The 15,897-nt window shown below is 49.2% G+C and overlaps 1 protein-coding gene and 1 long non-coding RNA gene across 8 annotated transcripts in view; one reads left to right on the top strand and one right to left on the bottom strand.

Moving 5' to 3' along the window:
- Nucleotides 1-15,897, bottom strand: part of AGPAT3 (1-acylglycerol-3-phosphate O-acyltransferase 3) — a 124,968-nt gene that overhangs the window by 88,178 nt on the left and 20,893 nt on the right. For 5 of the 7 annotated variants that reach the window (XM_077995629.1, XM_015132785.3, XM_077995619.1 and 2 more), the window contains one exon: nt 3,973-4,035. The exons of 1 other annotated variant lie outside the window; for it this stretch is intronic. The gene's annotated coding sequence lies outside the window, so the exon portion shown is untranslated. Of the gene's footprint in view, nt 1-3,972; nt 4,036-8,822; nt 8,905-12,976; nt 13,137-13,235; nt 13,370-15,897 lie in introns of all 7 variants that reach the window. One more of the 7 variants, XM_077995621.1, reaches the window with a different exon arrangement.
- On the top strand, nt 5,130-11,326 carry LOC144339632 (uncharacterized). The gene is made up of 3 exons (XR_013414880.1): nt 5,130-6,360; nt 6,810-6,862; nt 11,029-11,326. It is a non-coding gene; the product is annotated as an uncharacterized LOC144339632 (long non-coding RNA).

A 15,897-nucleotide genomic window follows, 5' to 3' on the forward strand; every position in this document is an offset into this window, starting at 1 on the left:
TTACAGGAACATGCTTCCATGCGGGTGGGGACTGCTCTGTCCCCCGGGGTCTCCAGCACACCGAGCCGTGCGACGGCGACGGAGAGGGCGTGCAAACACCCGGCAGGGGAATCGACAGACGTGTGGCTTTAACATGGTACCAGTCGGCTGGGTTTGAGGGTTTGGTTGTTGTTGCTTTTTGAGTCTGCTGTTTTGTAGAAGCTCGTATTTTTCACAGAGGGAATCAGATGAAACTGAAAACGCAAGCTCTAACGAAGCTCATGTGGCACGGTTTTTTTTTTTTTTTTTTTTTTTTTGTCGTTTTCTGAGATGGAGTCTCGCTCTGTCACCCAGGCTGGAGTGCGGTGGCGCAATCTTGGCTCACTGCAAGCTCCGCCTCCCAGGTTTACGCCATTCTCTTGCCTCAGCCTCCCGAGTAGCTGGGACTACAGGTGCCCGCCGCCACACCCAGCTAATTATTTGTATTTTTAGTAGAGAGGGGGTTTCACTGTTAGCCAGGATGGTCTTGATCTTCTGACCTCGTGATCCGCCCGCCTTGGCCTCCCGAAGTGCTGGGATTACAGGCGTGAGTCACCACGCCAGGTATGGCACGGTTTTATAGGAAACTTTCTGTTAAAGTGTAACAGATACAGAGAAGTACATAAATCTTCAGCGTGTGGCTGGATGAAATTCCAGAGAGGATCCACTCTGACCAGCAGCACCCAGATCAAGAAACGAATCCCAACTACTTTGGGAGGCCAAGGCAAGCAGATCGCTTGAGCCCAGGAGTTCAAGACCAGCCTGGGCAACATGGCAAAACCCGGTCTCTACAAAAAATAAAAAAGTTAGCCGGGTGTGGTGGCACATGCCCGTGGTCCCAGCTACCGGGAGGCTGAGGCGGGAGGATCCCTTCAGCCCAGGAGAACTCAAAGCTGAAGTGAACTGAGATCGCACCACTGCACTCCAGCCTGGGAGGCAGAGCGAGACCCCGTCTCTAAAAAAAAAAAAAAAAAAAGGATGGGAAGGGAAGGGAGGGGAGGGGACAGGAGGGGAGGGGAAGGGAGGGAAGGGACAGCAACAGATGCTCACCAGCCCCTGAAGCCCCCCAGGCCTCCTTTGCCTCCTGCCAGGGCAGCTGCGCCTCCTGCTCCCCCTGCTAGGTCTGTCACTGCACTGCACGCCTTGCACATGTGCTGACCCACTGCGCTTCTTCCACCCAGCATGTGCCTGTCGGCTCGTCCAGGCAGAGCGGGGCTGTTTCCACGCACCTCATTCCATGCTGCTCCCCTGGGCAAGCACACAGCAGTGTATTCACCCAGTCCACCTCCGCAGGGCACACGGGTCTGATGAACACGGAGCTGGTGACACTCTTGGGCCTGGCTGTGGCTTCACGCCCTAGAGCAGAGCGGCTGGGTCACAAGCCATGGGTTTGCTCCGCTTTGGAAGATATCGCCAAAGTTTTCCAAAAAGAGGTCAAGTCACAGCCACCATGAGGAACGAGCGTCCCATCGCACCCCATCGTGCCCCATCCCACCTCCTCACCAACTCTGGCCTTATCTGACTCGTTGGTTTTAGCCAATCCACTGACTGTGGAATGATACAACATTTCTGGTTTTAAATGTTCATTTCTCTGATAACCAATGAAGTTGCCTTTTCAGATGTTTGTTAGATATTTGGGCACCTTTCGAGAGGTACTGGTGCAAGTCATGGGCAAATGTTTTGCTACAGATTTCGATGTTAACACTCACCAGCTTGGGCGGGGGGCTGCAGTGCGGCACCGTCAGTTTAGTTCTGCCATCTCTCCTCCCTCCCAAAAGTGATACATGCGGCGCCACCACTGACAGTCATCCAGTTTTGTGAATGTCAAGTTACTCATCCTGGAAGCTTGGTTGTAAATCTGATTCGGGTTGATCTGCAGCCATTACTAGCCCCCAAAGACACAATGTTTCCAACCTGTCCTTCTTCCCGTTCTTTCCCCCAGACCTCAGCTGTTACAGAATCGTAATTCCCTGTCCCCAGAAAGGGGACCAAGGAGGTCAAACTGATTTCCACCTTCATCTTCTCGAAATGTCCTCTTTCTGGGAGAGGTCTGCTGATGCCCGCTGCATCTTGGCCAGTTTCTCCCCTAGAAGCAAAACCTCGTCCACAGCACAAGCCCATGTGTGCCACGTCCTGCACCTGACAGATTGGAAGCCCCCTGGCCCCCCAGCCCTTGCTGGTGGCCTTCCCACAGCCCTGTGGCCACGGCGGAAGCCCCCTGCCCTCCTCTCAGCCATGAGTACAGTCCCACAATAGCCAAAGGACACAGAAGAGTGGGAATGCCGGGAATGCCGTGAGAGCCAAACTGGGGGGTGCAACACAGTGCAAGTTTCTTTTGCACAGAATAGCAATTTGCAACAATTTAACAGTTTAAACCACAGGCAAAGTATTAAATCAACAATGAGCAAACCCAGCAAGTAAACATTTGTGAATTCAGAATGTTAGAGAGGAGAGCTCGGAGTGCCACAGCTGGGAGCTGCCACTGTGTCTTTACAGTATCGTTAGTAACTTTATAGTATCTGCTATCAAATAAGCAATCTTAATAAAACAATCCTAAAGAGACACTAGGCCGGGCACGGTGGCTCACGCCTGTAATCCCAACACTTTGGGAGGCCAAGGCGGGCGGATCACGAGGTCAAGCAATAGAGACCATCCTGGCCGACACAGTGAAACCCTGTCTCTACTAAAAATACAAAAATTAGCCGGGCGTGGTGGCGGGCGCCTGTAGACCCAGCTACTCGGGGGGCTGAGGCAGGAGAATCATTTGAACCCGGGAAGCGGAGGTTGCAGTGAGCCGAGATCGTTCCACTGCACTCCAGCCTGGGCGACAGAGTCAGACTGTCTCAAAATAAATAAATAATAAAAAATAAAAAGAGACACTAAATGCAGTCATTTTAATTTAAAAACTAAGGAGGCATTCAGCACCCGGCTCAGACGGTCAGCAGCGCTGTTCGAGGTCAGCCATGACTGCCTCTCTGAAAGCCCGAGCTTGGCGCTGGCCACGTCAACCCTGCTCGTGTTTGTTTTCATCAAATGGCAGCTGTCAACACACCCTGGGTTGTGACTGGGAGGCAGGAGGCTAAATCACCTGCCTACCCAGAACTGGGCCTGTGAGTTACACCTGGAAGCCTCGGAACATCAGGGATGGGATTTGATCTCTGCCGACAGTATTTGGAGGAGAGACGCCTCCCAGGTCGAAAGCAGCCACAGCGGGAGAAGGACACGGGGTCCAGGCCCACCTGGAAGGGACCTGCAGCCTCATCAGCCGCAGCAGCGGGCCTGGGAATGGGGGCGGAACACACGGGAGCAGTGGGCAGGGGCCCTATGAGGACGGGCCGCAGGAGCACAGGAGGAACTGCCCATCCCCGGTCCCACCCAGTGACTCAACGGCCAGGCAATTCCCTGCTCTCAGCCAAACCCAGGGCTTCCTGAGGAGAGCAGCCCCCAGGAGCAGGGCACCGACCCCCAGGAGCAGGGCACCCTCCAGCAATAGCCAGCTGGGCTCCCCACGGGGATCGTGCAGCTGTCCCCAGGCCACAGGTCTGCCCCATCCCACAGATGGCTCCCAGTCGGTCTCCAGGAGAGAGATGGACTTCCTGGGCTGCTAACAGAGCCAGGGCAGCCCTATGAAGTGACCCCCATGTCAGCTGTGCCCAGGCAGGCACCTCAGCCCAGCGGCATTTGTAGCTCAGCCCCTTTGAGCTCAGCTCACCCCTCGCAGGAAGAGAACAAAGTTACCTGAACTTTACCATCTGGGTTTTGGACAAATGAGAAGAGACCATAATAAACATTCTGTTGGTCACAAGCAAAGGTTAAAATATATACCCTTTAAGAAAAATTAATCAACAAGGTATCAAGGTCCAACACTGACCCCAAAACTGGACACACACACACACACACACACACACACACACACACGGCGCCTTGTGTCAGGCGGCCTCACTGCCCACTTACCAAGGCACAAGGTCAGCAGAGCCAGTGGGAACAGCTGTCCTCAGGGCTTCCGGCTGGACAAGCCTGAAAGTGAAAGGCACACATGTCAACGTGCTTGCGTAGGACTGGAGAGCCGCCGTGTGACCAAATACGTGTGGCCACTTCAAAACCCGAAAGGCTGCATGCCAGGGAGACTGACAAGCACGCATTAACATCCTCTCCTGATCCGACACTCCGTAACTTAAACATCAGGGTCAAGGCCATTCAGGGCGTTGCTGTCGCCCTGCTTCCCACTGCCTGGCCTGGAGGCCCAACAGATGGCTCATAAACGAACAGTCCCGGAGCCGCCAGAGGTCACGCCCCAGGACGGACACAGGGAAGCCACCTGCAGGCTCCTGGAAAGGTGGGGCCACCACGGGCCCCTCCGGATGCCACAGCTCCTGCGACAGCTACACCAGCCTTACATGCACTCCTGCTGCTCCCCAAAGCCCTGCCAGCCGCAGCCCTGGGCCCCTCCAAAGTCCAGCCCAGCCGCCCCAGCAGACCATTAGCCTGCCTGCCCGCAACCGGGAAAAAGCTGATGTTTGCTCATTTGTGTTACATTGTGGTAAAATATACATCACATAAAATTCACCATTTTTAGGTGCGTGGTTCAGGGGCTTTACGTCCATTCCCACTGCTGTGCAACCATCACCCCTGTCCATTTCCAGAACTTTCTCATCTTCCCAAGCAGAAACACTGTCCCCATTAAACACCGACCTCATTAAACACCATCCCCCCAGCCCCTGGCACCCACCATCCCACTTTCTGTCTCTGAGTTAACAACTCTAGGGACCTCATATAAGTGGAATCATACACATTTGTCCTTATGTGACTGGTTTATTTCACTTAACATAATGTCCTCAAGGCTCACCCACTCGGTGGCAGGTGTCAGAATGTCATTCACATTTAAGGCTGGATAATATTCCACTACAGACACTATGGACTGAATGTTTGTATCCCCCAGCCACAAATTCATATGTTTTTTTGAGACAGGATCTCGCTCTGTCACTCAGGCTGGAGTCACCGTGGCACAATCACGACTCACAGGAGCCTCAGTCTTCTGGGCTCAAGTGATTCTCCCACCTCAGCCTCCCAAGTAGCTGGGACTACAGGTGTGTGCCACTGTGCCCAGATAATTTTTTTTTTAATTTTTTGTAGAGACAGCATTTCACTATGTTGCCTAGGCTGGTCTTGAACTCTTGAACTCAAGTGATCCGGCCGCCTTGCCCTCCCAAAGTGCTGGAATTACAGGTATGAGTCACCATGCCTGGTCCGAATTCATATGGTGAAATCCTCCCTGCTAATGTGATGAAAATTTGGAGACAGGGCCATTGGCAGGGGATTAGGCCAAGAGGGAGGAGCCTCAAAAATGGGATTGGTGCCATTATGCCAAAAGACACAAGCCAGCTGCTTCCTGTCTCTCTGCCATATGAGGGCACAACCAGGGAGAGGCCCTCACCAGGCACCAAACCTACAGGCACCTTGACCTCGGACTTCCAGCCCCTAGAACTGTGAGAAATAAATGTCTGTTACTTAAGCCAGCCAGTCGGTGTTAATTTTTTTATAGCAGCCCAAACTGACAAAGACAGTGTATATATCACATATTTTCTTGTATTAATCTTACAGTTCTAGCTTTCACGTTTAGGTCTATGAACCATTTTGAGATAATTTTTAAATATAGCATAAAGTAGGGTAAAGGGCCATTGTTTTTGTAGACAGGTGTCCAATATTGTCTTTGGGTGTTTGAAAGGCATTCCTCCACTGTCTTCAAATCGTATAGTTTCTGATCAGAAGCCGGCTCTCACTTTTGTCTTTGTTCCTCTGTACGTGATAGCGTTTGCCTCTGTCTACTTTTAGGATTCTCGACAATTGGATGATGGTGTGTGTGTATTGGGGTGAATGTCTTCGTGTTTCTTCTATTTGAGATTTGTTGAGCTTCTTCAGAATGAGTTTTCATCAGATCCAGCCATTATCGTTCTCTGATCGTACGATCAGCCATTATCGTACCACGTGTGCCTCTTTTCTGGAAACCAGTTGCGTACGTTACTCTGCTCGATATGGTCCCATTGATGCTCTGTTCATTTTTTCGTCTTTCTTTGTGTTTCATTTTACAAAGTGCTGTGTCTTCAAGTACACTGATCTTTTCTTCTGCAATGTCTAATCTACCATTAATCCCATTCAGCATATTTTTCATTTTTAGAGGATTTATTTGGGTCTTTTTTCTTTGGGTCTTTTTTCTTTTTTGAGACAGTCCCACGCTGTCACCCAGGCTGGCGTGCAATGGTATGATCATGGCTCACTGCAGCCTCAACCTTGCTGGGCTCAAGCCATCCCCCTACCTCAGCTTCCTAAGAGCTGAGACCACAGGTGTGCACCACCACGCCCAGTTAATTTTTGTACTTTTCTGTACAGATGGGGTTGTCTAGGGTGGTCTTGATCTCCTGAGCTCAAACAATCCTCACACCTCAGCCTCCTAAAGTGCTGGGATTACAGGCGTGAGCCATGACGTCTGGCCCTGGGTCGTTTTTTCATATCTTCCATTTCTTCTTTATTTTTATCATATATTCCCTGACATTGAACACATGGAACATATGCCATCTTAACATCCTTGTCTGCTAGCTCCATCCTCTGGATAGATATAGTTCCCTTCCCTTCGCTTTTCTCTTCTTTTTTTTAACAGAGTTTCACTCTGTTGCCTAGGCTAGAGGGCAGTGGCATAATCATAGCTCACTGCAGCCTCAAACTCCAGGCTCAAGGGATCCTCCTGCCTCTGCCTTTGAGTAGCTGGAACTACAAGTGCACACCACTATGCTCAGCTAATTTTTTTTTTTGAGACGGAGTCTTGCTGTGTCACCCAGGCTGGAGTGCAGTGGCCGGATCTCAGCTCACTGCAAGCTCCGCCTCCCGGGTTTTTACGCCATTCTCCCGCCTCAGCCTCCCGAGTAGCTGGGACTACAGGCGCCCACCACCTCGCCCGGCTAGTTTTTTGTATTTTTTAGTAGAGACGGGGTTTCACCGTGTTAGCCAGGATGGTCTCGAACTCCTGACGTCGTGATCCGCCCGTCTCGGCCTCCCAAAGTGCTGGGATTACAGGCTTGAGCCACCGCGCCCGGCCTAATTATTTTTTTAAACAAACAAAAGAACACATATCTTTTTAGAGACAGGGTCTTGCTATGTGGCCCAGGCTGGTCTTGAACTCCTGGGCTCAAGTGATCCTCCTGCCTCAGCCTCCCAAAGTGCTGGGATTGCAGGTGGGAGCTACAGTGTCTAGCCTGGATGTTTCTAACCGTTGATTTTCCTCTTCTTCTGGGTTTTCCATATGGCAGTCACTTTTGCTTGGCTGCTGGGCACTGTGAGCTTGGTGCCTATGAACTTGGCGCCGGATGCTGGTTTTGCTACTGTCCTGCATCTCTGGGCTTTGTTCCAGGAGCAGTCAACCTAGAACCAGTCTGATCCTTTCGGATCTCGCTCGTAAGCTCTGTTTGGTGAGTCCCGAGCAGACCTTTGTAGGACAAACTTGGGTGGTGAGTCTCTCCCTCTGACCACTGAGCACACAGACCCCACCCTGTGAACTCGGGGACTGTGCCACCCCTGCTCTCCCATGCCCCTTTCCCTCACCCAGGCAGCATCCACACGCCACCTGTGGTCAGCTCTCAAAGACTGGAAGGCCCCTCCTCAGCTCTCCAAAGCTGTTTCTTTATGCAACTCCCTCTTCCCCCATATTTTTCTTTGTACATTCCAGCCTTCCTGGAGCCCCTTAACTCCACACTGTCTCCACCAGGTCCTGGTTCCCCTCCCTGCCCTGTGGCTGGAGACTCCGCAGGTAACAAGCTGGGCTATCGAGGCCTCACTCCCCTTATGCCCCTCTCCGGTCACCGTCCACACAGCCTGCCACCAGTGTCTGAGGCCTGTGGCTTCATGCACTTTTGTTTGATCTTCTGGTTGATTAAGGTAGGCTGTGAAATTTGCCCTGTATCTTCCATCATGGCTAGAAGTGCAAGCTGGAATCTTGCATTTTTAAATCCAAGTTCTTGCTCATCCAGAATGGGCTTCTCCAATGGACCTAGCAGGTGTTCCCTCTCCAAGACACACTGACCTAGGTCTAAAGTGGAACCTCAGCTGCAGAGCGCCTGACTTGCAGAGCCAGCCTGACAGCCAACTCTTGAAGAGAACAAAAGCATTTGCCTTTTCTTTCTATCTCCAGATCATTTACTCTCAATGAAGGCAGCTCATTCAAAGTACATTTTCTGTGTCAGAATGCAATAGCAGGACTATCTGCCTGCTCACATTAAACTAGAAGGCAAGCCTGCAGTTAATCAGCAGAAAGAAGGCAGTGCTCCAAAGGCAGACCGTGTGCTGACAGCACCTGAGACACTCCTCCTCTGTTCATGGCCTCTTCCCAGTTTCTTCTTGACCTAGGTAGGTCAACAGCATCACCAGCACTGGGTTGCCAATCTCCACCACTCCCAGCCACGGGTTCTCCCAGGCTCCTCTCAATACCTGAGAGAACTGGGGCCAAGGCAGCCACTGTGCACACAAGGAAGCCTTCCCGGGGGACCAGTAATTCTCAGTCACAGGGAGCAGATGGGGAGGGGTGCTCTCTGCACAGGGCAGGAAGGCGAGAGCCAGAACCACAGCGTTGCTGCTGCTCACTGCGGCCAGCCCAAGCAGCAGGGCTCCCTTTTCCCCGTCTGCCAGCCCTTCCCAACGCACTCAGTAAGGGCAAGGGGGTCCCGAGGGTTCGGTCACGAGTCACTCAGGCTTCTAAGAGACCTTTAGAGGCTCTGGATGCACGTCCCCAGCCAGATCTGTGATTTACAAACATCTACCTCCTTCCTGTGGTCGTCCTTTCACTTTCTTGATGGTGTCCTTTGAAGCACAAAAGTTTTAAATTTTGATCTTAGAAGCAACCTGAGAAAAAAGGGAGATTACCTTCAAAGGAGAGACGTCCTGACAAGGATTTCTTCACACAAAAAGATGCTGAGGCCAAGCAGAGGCTGACATCAAAGTTCTGAAAGAACACCACTGCCAACTGAGAGTTCTGCAACCAGCAAGCACGTCCCCCAAGGAGCAGGGAAAACCAGCATTTCCGGACAAACACAAAAGGGGTGGGTTCACCACCAGCACACTCTGACTAGAGGAATTTCTCACGTACGTGCACTTCAAGAAGAAAAAGTGATCCCAGATGGGAAGTCTGAGATGCCAAACATAAAAGCAAAGAAAGCGGCAAGTGTGTGCAAATCTAACACAAAATGTAATCAGGCCGGGCACAGTGGCTCACGCCTGTAATCCGAGCACTTTGGGACGCCAAGGCACAAGGATCACTTGAGTTCAGGAGTTTGAGACCAGCATAGACAACATGGCAAAACCCTGTTATCCACAGAAAAAGAAAAAAAAAAAAGTAATAATCCAGCAATGTTTTGTGATATTCAAAAGTAAAAAAGAATTTGAATACACAGGCCGGGCGTGGTGGCTCACGCCTGTAATCCCAGCACTTTGGTAGATGCCAAGGTGGGCTATCACCTGAGGTCAGGAGTTCAAGACCAGCCTGGCCAACACAGAGAAGACCCATCTCTACTAAAAATACAAAAATTAGCTGGGCATAATGGCGGGTGCCTGTAATCCCAGCTACTCGGGAGACTGAGGCAAGAGAACCGCTTGAACCCAGGAGGCAGAGGCTGTAGTGAGCCAAGATTGTGTCACTGCACTCCAGCCTGGGCGACAGAGCAAGACTCCGTCTTGGGGGAAAAAAAAAGAGAATTTAAATATACAGCCTACTAGTTGTAAAGGGCATTAATGAAGGTAAGGATGCTCGCAGGTCCTTGGATATTCCCAAGTGTAAAAGGTACAGGTTAATTGCAGATTTGTTTAGTAAGAATGTTGTGCTTGTGGGGAAACCAATAAAAGAACAGAGTTGGCCAGGTGCGGTGGCTCATGCCTGTAATCCCAGCACTTTGGGAGGCTGAGGTGGGCGGATCACAAGGTCAGGAGATCGAGACCATCCTGGCTAACACGGTGAAACCCCATCTCTACTAAAAAATACAAAAAACTAGCCAGGCGAGGTGGTGGGCGCCTGTAGTCCCAGCTACTTGGGAGGCTGAGGCAGGAGAATGGCGTAAACTCGGGAGGCGGAGCTTGCAGTGAGCTGAGATCCGGCCATTGCACTCCAGCCTGGGCGACAGAGCGAGACTCCGTCTCGGGGAGAAAAAAAAAAAAAAAGACTTAAAGACACAGAAAAATTAAAAATAAAAAAATAAGAGACATGCAAAGCAAACAGTAAACAAAAGGCAGCTGGTGCCGCTATATTAATTCCAGACCAAGTCTGAAAGGCAGAAAGCATTAAAAAGTTAAGAAGATCATTTCACAGTCATAGTCACTTCATTCATAAGGAAGATATAAAATTTTAAGTCTTTATCACCTAATAACATAGCTCTCAAGTATATAAAGCAAAACTTGATACAATTGCAAGAAAAAATAGGCAAATCCACAATGCAAAAACAGCTGTAGACAAGACATAAACAAATGGGTATGACTGTGATCCAACAAAACTTTATAAAAGCAGGTAGCTAGCCAGGCTAAGCCTATGGGCTATGGTTTGCCGACCCTTGGTATAGAAGATTTGAACAACACAATGAATAAACTTGATTCAATGAAACTACACACAACACTGCCCCTACCACTGCAGAACTAGAATCTGTTCAAAGACACAGAACATTTTAAAATCTGACCATGTGCTGAGCCATAAGGCAAGCCCTAACAAGTTTCAGAAGACAGAGATCAAGCAGAGCAGATTCCTTCACCCCAAAGACACTTAAACTAGGGAAAAAAAGTAACAAAAAGTTATCTGCAAAAATCCTAGTCTGTTCAGAAGTTAAAAGCAGTTATCATGGCCGGGCGTGGTGGCTCACGCCTGTAATCCCAACACTTTGGGAAGCCAAGGCGGTGGATCACTTGAGCTCAGGAGTTCGAGACCAGCCTGGCCAGCATGGTGAAACCCCATCTCTACTAAAAATACAAAAATTAGGCCGGGCGCAGTGGCTCATGCCTATAATCTCAGCACTTTGGGAGGCTAACGCGGGTGGATCACCTGAGGTCAGGAGTTCGAGACCAGCCTGACCAATATAGTGAAACTCTGTCTCTACTAAAAATACAAAAAATTAGCTAGGCATGGTAGCAGGTGCCTGTAATCCCAGCTACTTGGGAGGCTGAGGCAGAAGAACCACTCAAACCAGGGAGGTAGAAGTTGCAGTGAGCCAAGATTGTGCCACTGCACTCCAGCCTAGGCAACAAAGCGAGACTCTGTGTCAAAAAAAAAAAAAAAAAAAAAAATTAACCAGGCGTGATGGCGGGCACTTGTAATCCCAGCTACTTGGGAGGCTGAGGCAGGAGAATCACTCGAACCTGAGAGGTTTATGTTGCAGTGAGCCAAGATCACACCACTGCACTCCAGCCTGGCTGACAGAGACTCTGACTCAAAAAAAAATTTTTTTTAAAGTGATCAACTGTCAAAAAATTCAAAACAGGAATTCAAAAATATGTTGAACAAAACAGTAAAAAAAAGAAATTCATGTCACAACATATAAGCTGCATGATGCAGCCTAAATAGTTCCTAAGGGGAACAGCAACCTTAAGTGTGGACTGCATTAGAACATTTTAAAATGCTAATAACAGGCCGGGTGCAGTAGCTCACACTTGTAATCCTAGCACTTTGGGAGGCCAAGGCGGGCGGATTGCCTGAGCCCAGGAGTTGGAGACCAGCCTGGGCAACATGCGGAAACTCTGTCTCTACTAAAAAAATACAAAAAATTAGCTGGGCTTGGTGGCATGCACTTGTAGTCCCAGCTACATCAGAGGCTGAGGCAGGAGAATCGCTTGAACCCGGGAGGTGGAGGTTGCAGTAAGCCGAGACCGCACCACTGCACCCCAGACTGGGGGACAGAGCAAGACTCTGTCTCAAAAAATAAATAAATGAATAAATAAATAAATAAAATGCTGAAAACAAATGACACAAGATGTATCTCAAAAAATTAGGAAAACAAATTTAGAAGAAGGAACAAAACAATCTAAAACTCAGAAATTAATAAGATAGAAAACATACAAAAAGCCACAAAGTTGGTTCTCTGAAAAGATCAATAAAATCAAGAGTTTTATCAAGAGAGTTGATGATAAAAAGAGAGGAGGCGCGAATCAGGTCAGGAAAGAAAGGGGAACAGGGTCCAGTGCTTCAAGTCTTTTAAAATCAGAGGCTACCGATGCCTCTTTATAGCAATGAACTTAAAAATGTAAACTTAAATGGACAAATTCCTAAGAACGATAATGGACAACAATATCCTCAAGAATAAATCAGAGGCAGAGAGGAAGAGAGGCTGATTAGCGGGTACAGATAAACACTGGATAAAAGAAGCAAGACTTAGAAATAAGACCCAGTGTTTACAGATCAGTACGGTGACTACAGTTTACAATAATCTATTGCATATTTCAAAATAGATAATGGAGAAGAACTTGAATGTTTTAAGCTTAAAGACAAGACAAATACTTAAGGTGACAGATGTGCCAATTTATACCAAATTGACCTTTACAAATTATGTGAATATATTAAACTATCACACTTATCCCCTCGAAATGGGTGAGTCATATAGTGGGTGAACTATATCTCCACAAAGCTGTTACCAAAAAAAGAAAAAAGAAAACCCAAAGAATACCATAATCGTTACAAAACTGAAACAGAAGTCGAACATCTACCACCAAAAAAATGATCATGCTAAGTTCAGAACGGTTTCACCAGTGAGATCCTACACTCTTACTGTAGGGATTCCAATCATCCATAAACTCTTTTAGAGAAGTAAAAAAAAAAAAAAAAAAGAAAAGAAAAAAGAAAGAAATACCTGGCCGTGCTCAGTGCATCTTGAAGCTAATATAATCTTTTTGCCAAAACCTGACAAAAACAGGACGCGAAGGATAATTACAGAGCAGTCTCACTCACAAGCATGGATGCCAGAAGCCGGAAGGAAGCCTGTTCACTGTGCCTGGCTTCAGTGCACTTCCAGACACTGAGTTTCTGCAGCGTGAAGGTTCGTGGCAGCCCTGAATCCAGCAAGTCTATCGGCCGCCTCTTTCTAACAGCCAGGGCTCACTTCCGGCGTCTGTGGCACATTTTGGTAACTTTTGCAATCGTTCAGACTTTTTCAGGATTATTATACCTGTCATGGTGATCTGTGGTCAGTGATCTTTGATGTTCCTACCGTAATTTTTTCAGTGCTGTGAACCGGGCCGCTATCAGAGGAGGAACTGAGTGGATAAAGGTCGTGCATGCTCTGAACTGCTCCGCCGTCCGGCTATTCCCATCTCTCTCCCTCTGCCCCAGCTTCCCTATTCCCTGTTACACAGCAGTGTTGAAATGAGGCCACTTAATAACCCTCTGATAGCCTGTAAGTGTCCAAGTAAAAGGAGGAGTCGCACGGTTCTCACTTTACATCAAAAGCTGGAAGTGACTAAGCCTGCTGAGGAAGGTGTGTTGAAAGCCGAGACAGGCCAAAAATTGGGCCTCTTGTGCCAAACAGTTGGCCAAGTGATGAACGCAAAGAAAAAGTTCTTGGAGGAAATTAAAAGTGCTACTCAAGTAAACACACGAATGATAAGAAAATGAGGCCGGGCGTGGTGGCTCAAGCCTGTAATCCCAGCACTTTGGGAGGCTGAGACGGGCAGATCATGAGGTCAGGAGATCGAGACCATCCTGGCTAACACAGTGAAACCCCGTCTCTACTAAAATACAAAAACAGTTAGCCGGGTGTGGTGGCGGCGCCTGTAGTCCCAGCTACTCAGGAGGCTGAGGCAGGAGAATGGCATGAACCCGGGAGGCGGAGCTTGCAGTGAGCCGAGATTGCACCACTGCACTCCAGCCTGGCCGACAGAGCGGGACTCCGTCTCAAAAAAAAAAAGAAAGAAAATGTGGTTCTCATACACAATGGAGTACTATTCCGCCATAAAAAAGAATGAGATTCTGTCATTTGCAACAACATGGATAGAACTGCAGCTCATTATATTAAGTGAAATAAGCCAGGCACAGAAAGATAAGTATAACATGTTTCTACTTATTTGTGGGATCTAAAAATCAAAACAACTGAACTCATGAAGATAGAGAAGAGAAGCCTGGGAAGGATATGGGGGGTAGAGGGAGGTTAATGGGTACAAAAATTAGTTAGAAAGAATGAATAAAACCTAGTATTTGGCCAGGTGTGATGGCTCATGCCTGTAATCCTAGTACTTTTAGAGGCCGAGGCAGGTGGATCACTTGAGGTCAGGAATTTGAGACCAGCCTGGCCAACATGGTGAAACTCCATCTCTACTAATAATACAAAAACATAGCCAGGTGTGATAGCATACAGCTGGAATCCCAGCTATTCGGGAGACTGATGCATGAGAATCACCTGAACCCGGGAGGCAGCGGCTGCAGTGAGCCAAGATCGTGCCACTGCACTCCAGTCTGGGCGACACAGCAAGACTCCATCTTAAAAAAATTTTTGGCCGGGCACGGTGGCTCAAGCCTGTAATCCCAGCACTTTGGGAGGCCGAGACAGGCGGATCATGAGGTCAGGAGATCGATACCATCCTGGCTAACCCGGTGAAACCCCGTCTCTACTAAAAAATACAAAAAACTAGCTGGGCGTGGTGGCGGGCGCCTATAGTCCCAGCTACTCGGGAGGCTGAGGCAGGAGAATGGCGTAAACCCGGGAGGCGGAGCTTGCAGTGAGCTGAGATCTGGCCACTGCACTCCAGCCTGGGCGACAGAGCGAGACTGCGTCTCAAAAAAAAAAAAAAAAAAAAAAAAAAAAAAAAAAAAAAAAAATTTTTAATAAAAAAAGACCTGGTATAAAGACCAAATATTTGACAGCACAGCAGGGGGACTGCCAGGAGGAACAGAGGTGATACTGGCTCCTCCCTCCCCTAACCATCAGCTCCAAGCCCTGCCAGTCTCCTCACCAGGCACCTCCATGCTTAGCCACCAGTCTCTGGCCACAGGTGCTGCATCCACCTTTGCAGGCTTTGGCTTCCTACGGCATCGCAATTGCCATGTCACTGCCCCGGCTTTGCAAAAACCCCTACCTGTATTTGGAGCCCCTGACCTGGCAACCTTCCCTCCTGTCAGCTGCTGCCAAGGAACCCCCTTGCCAGCACTGGCCCGCTCCTCAGTGCTCCTGAAAATACTGCTCACACGTCCCTGAGCCATGGTGCCCTCACCCACAGGAGCCCTGCGCACCTGCACACCTTCACCTGTGGCTCCCCTCGCCTGTGCAACGAACTCCGGCTGTACACTCCAGGCTGGGCCTGGGGCCACAGTCATCAAACAACAGGCCCTTTTCTTCCTCCAAATGAGCTTATATAAGAAACTGGCGCTGGGAGCGGTGGCTCACGCCTGTAATCTCTGCGCTTTAGGAGGCCAAGGCGGGTGGATCACTTGAGGTCAGGAGTTCAAGACCAGCCTGACCAACATGGTGAAACCCCATCTCTACTAAAAATACAAAAATTAGCTGGGCGTGGTGGCACATCCCAGCTACTTGGGAAGCTGAGACAGGAGAACTGCTTGAACCCGGGAGGTGGGGATTGCAATGAGCTGAGACCGCGCCACTGCACTCTAGCATGGGCAACACAGTGCAACTCTGTCTCAAAAAAACAAAAAACAAACAAAAAAAAATCTGGCAATCATAAATAGAGAAAAAAATTGCAATTGAAAGTTATTTGTTCAAGAACTGGAGACCAACTAGGAACACAGGAAGCAGAGAAGTGAGTCTCTGCGTCTGCATCAATGACACAAAAGCAGCTGTGCAGGGAACCCATCCGGCCCAGGCCCAGGCCTCCTGCACCCAGCCTCTGCGAGTTCCACACTACCAGAGGGGTCACGGTTGG

The sequence above is a fragment of the Macaca mulatta genome, chromosome 3 (genome assembly GCF_049350105.2).
Source record: "Macaca mulatta isolate MMU2019108-1 chromosome 3, T2T-MMU8v2.0, whole genome shotgun sequence".
Lineage (NCBI taxonomy): Eukaryota > Metazoa > Chordata > Mammalia > Primates > Cercopithecidae > Macaca > Macaca mulatta.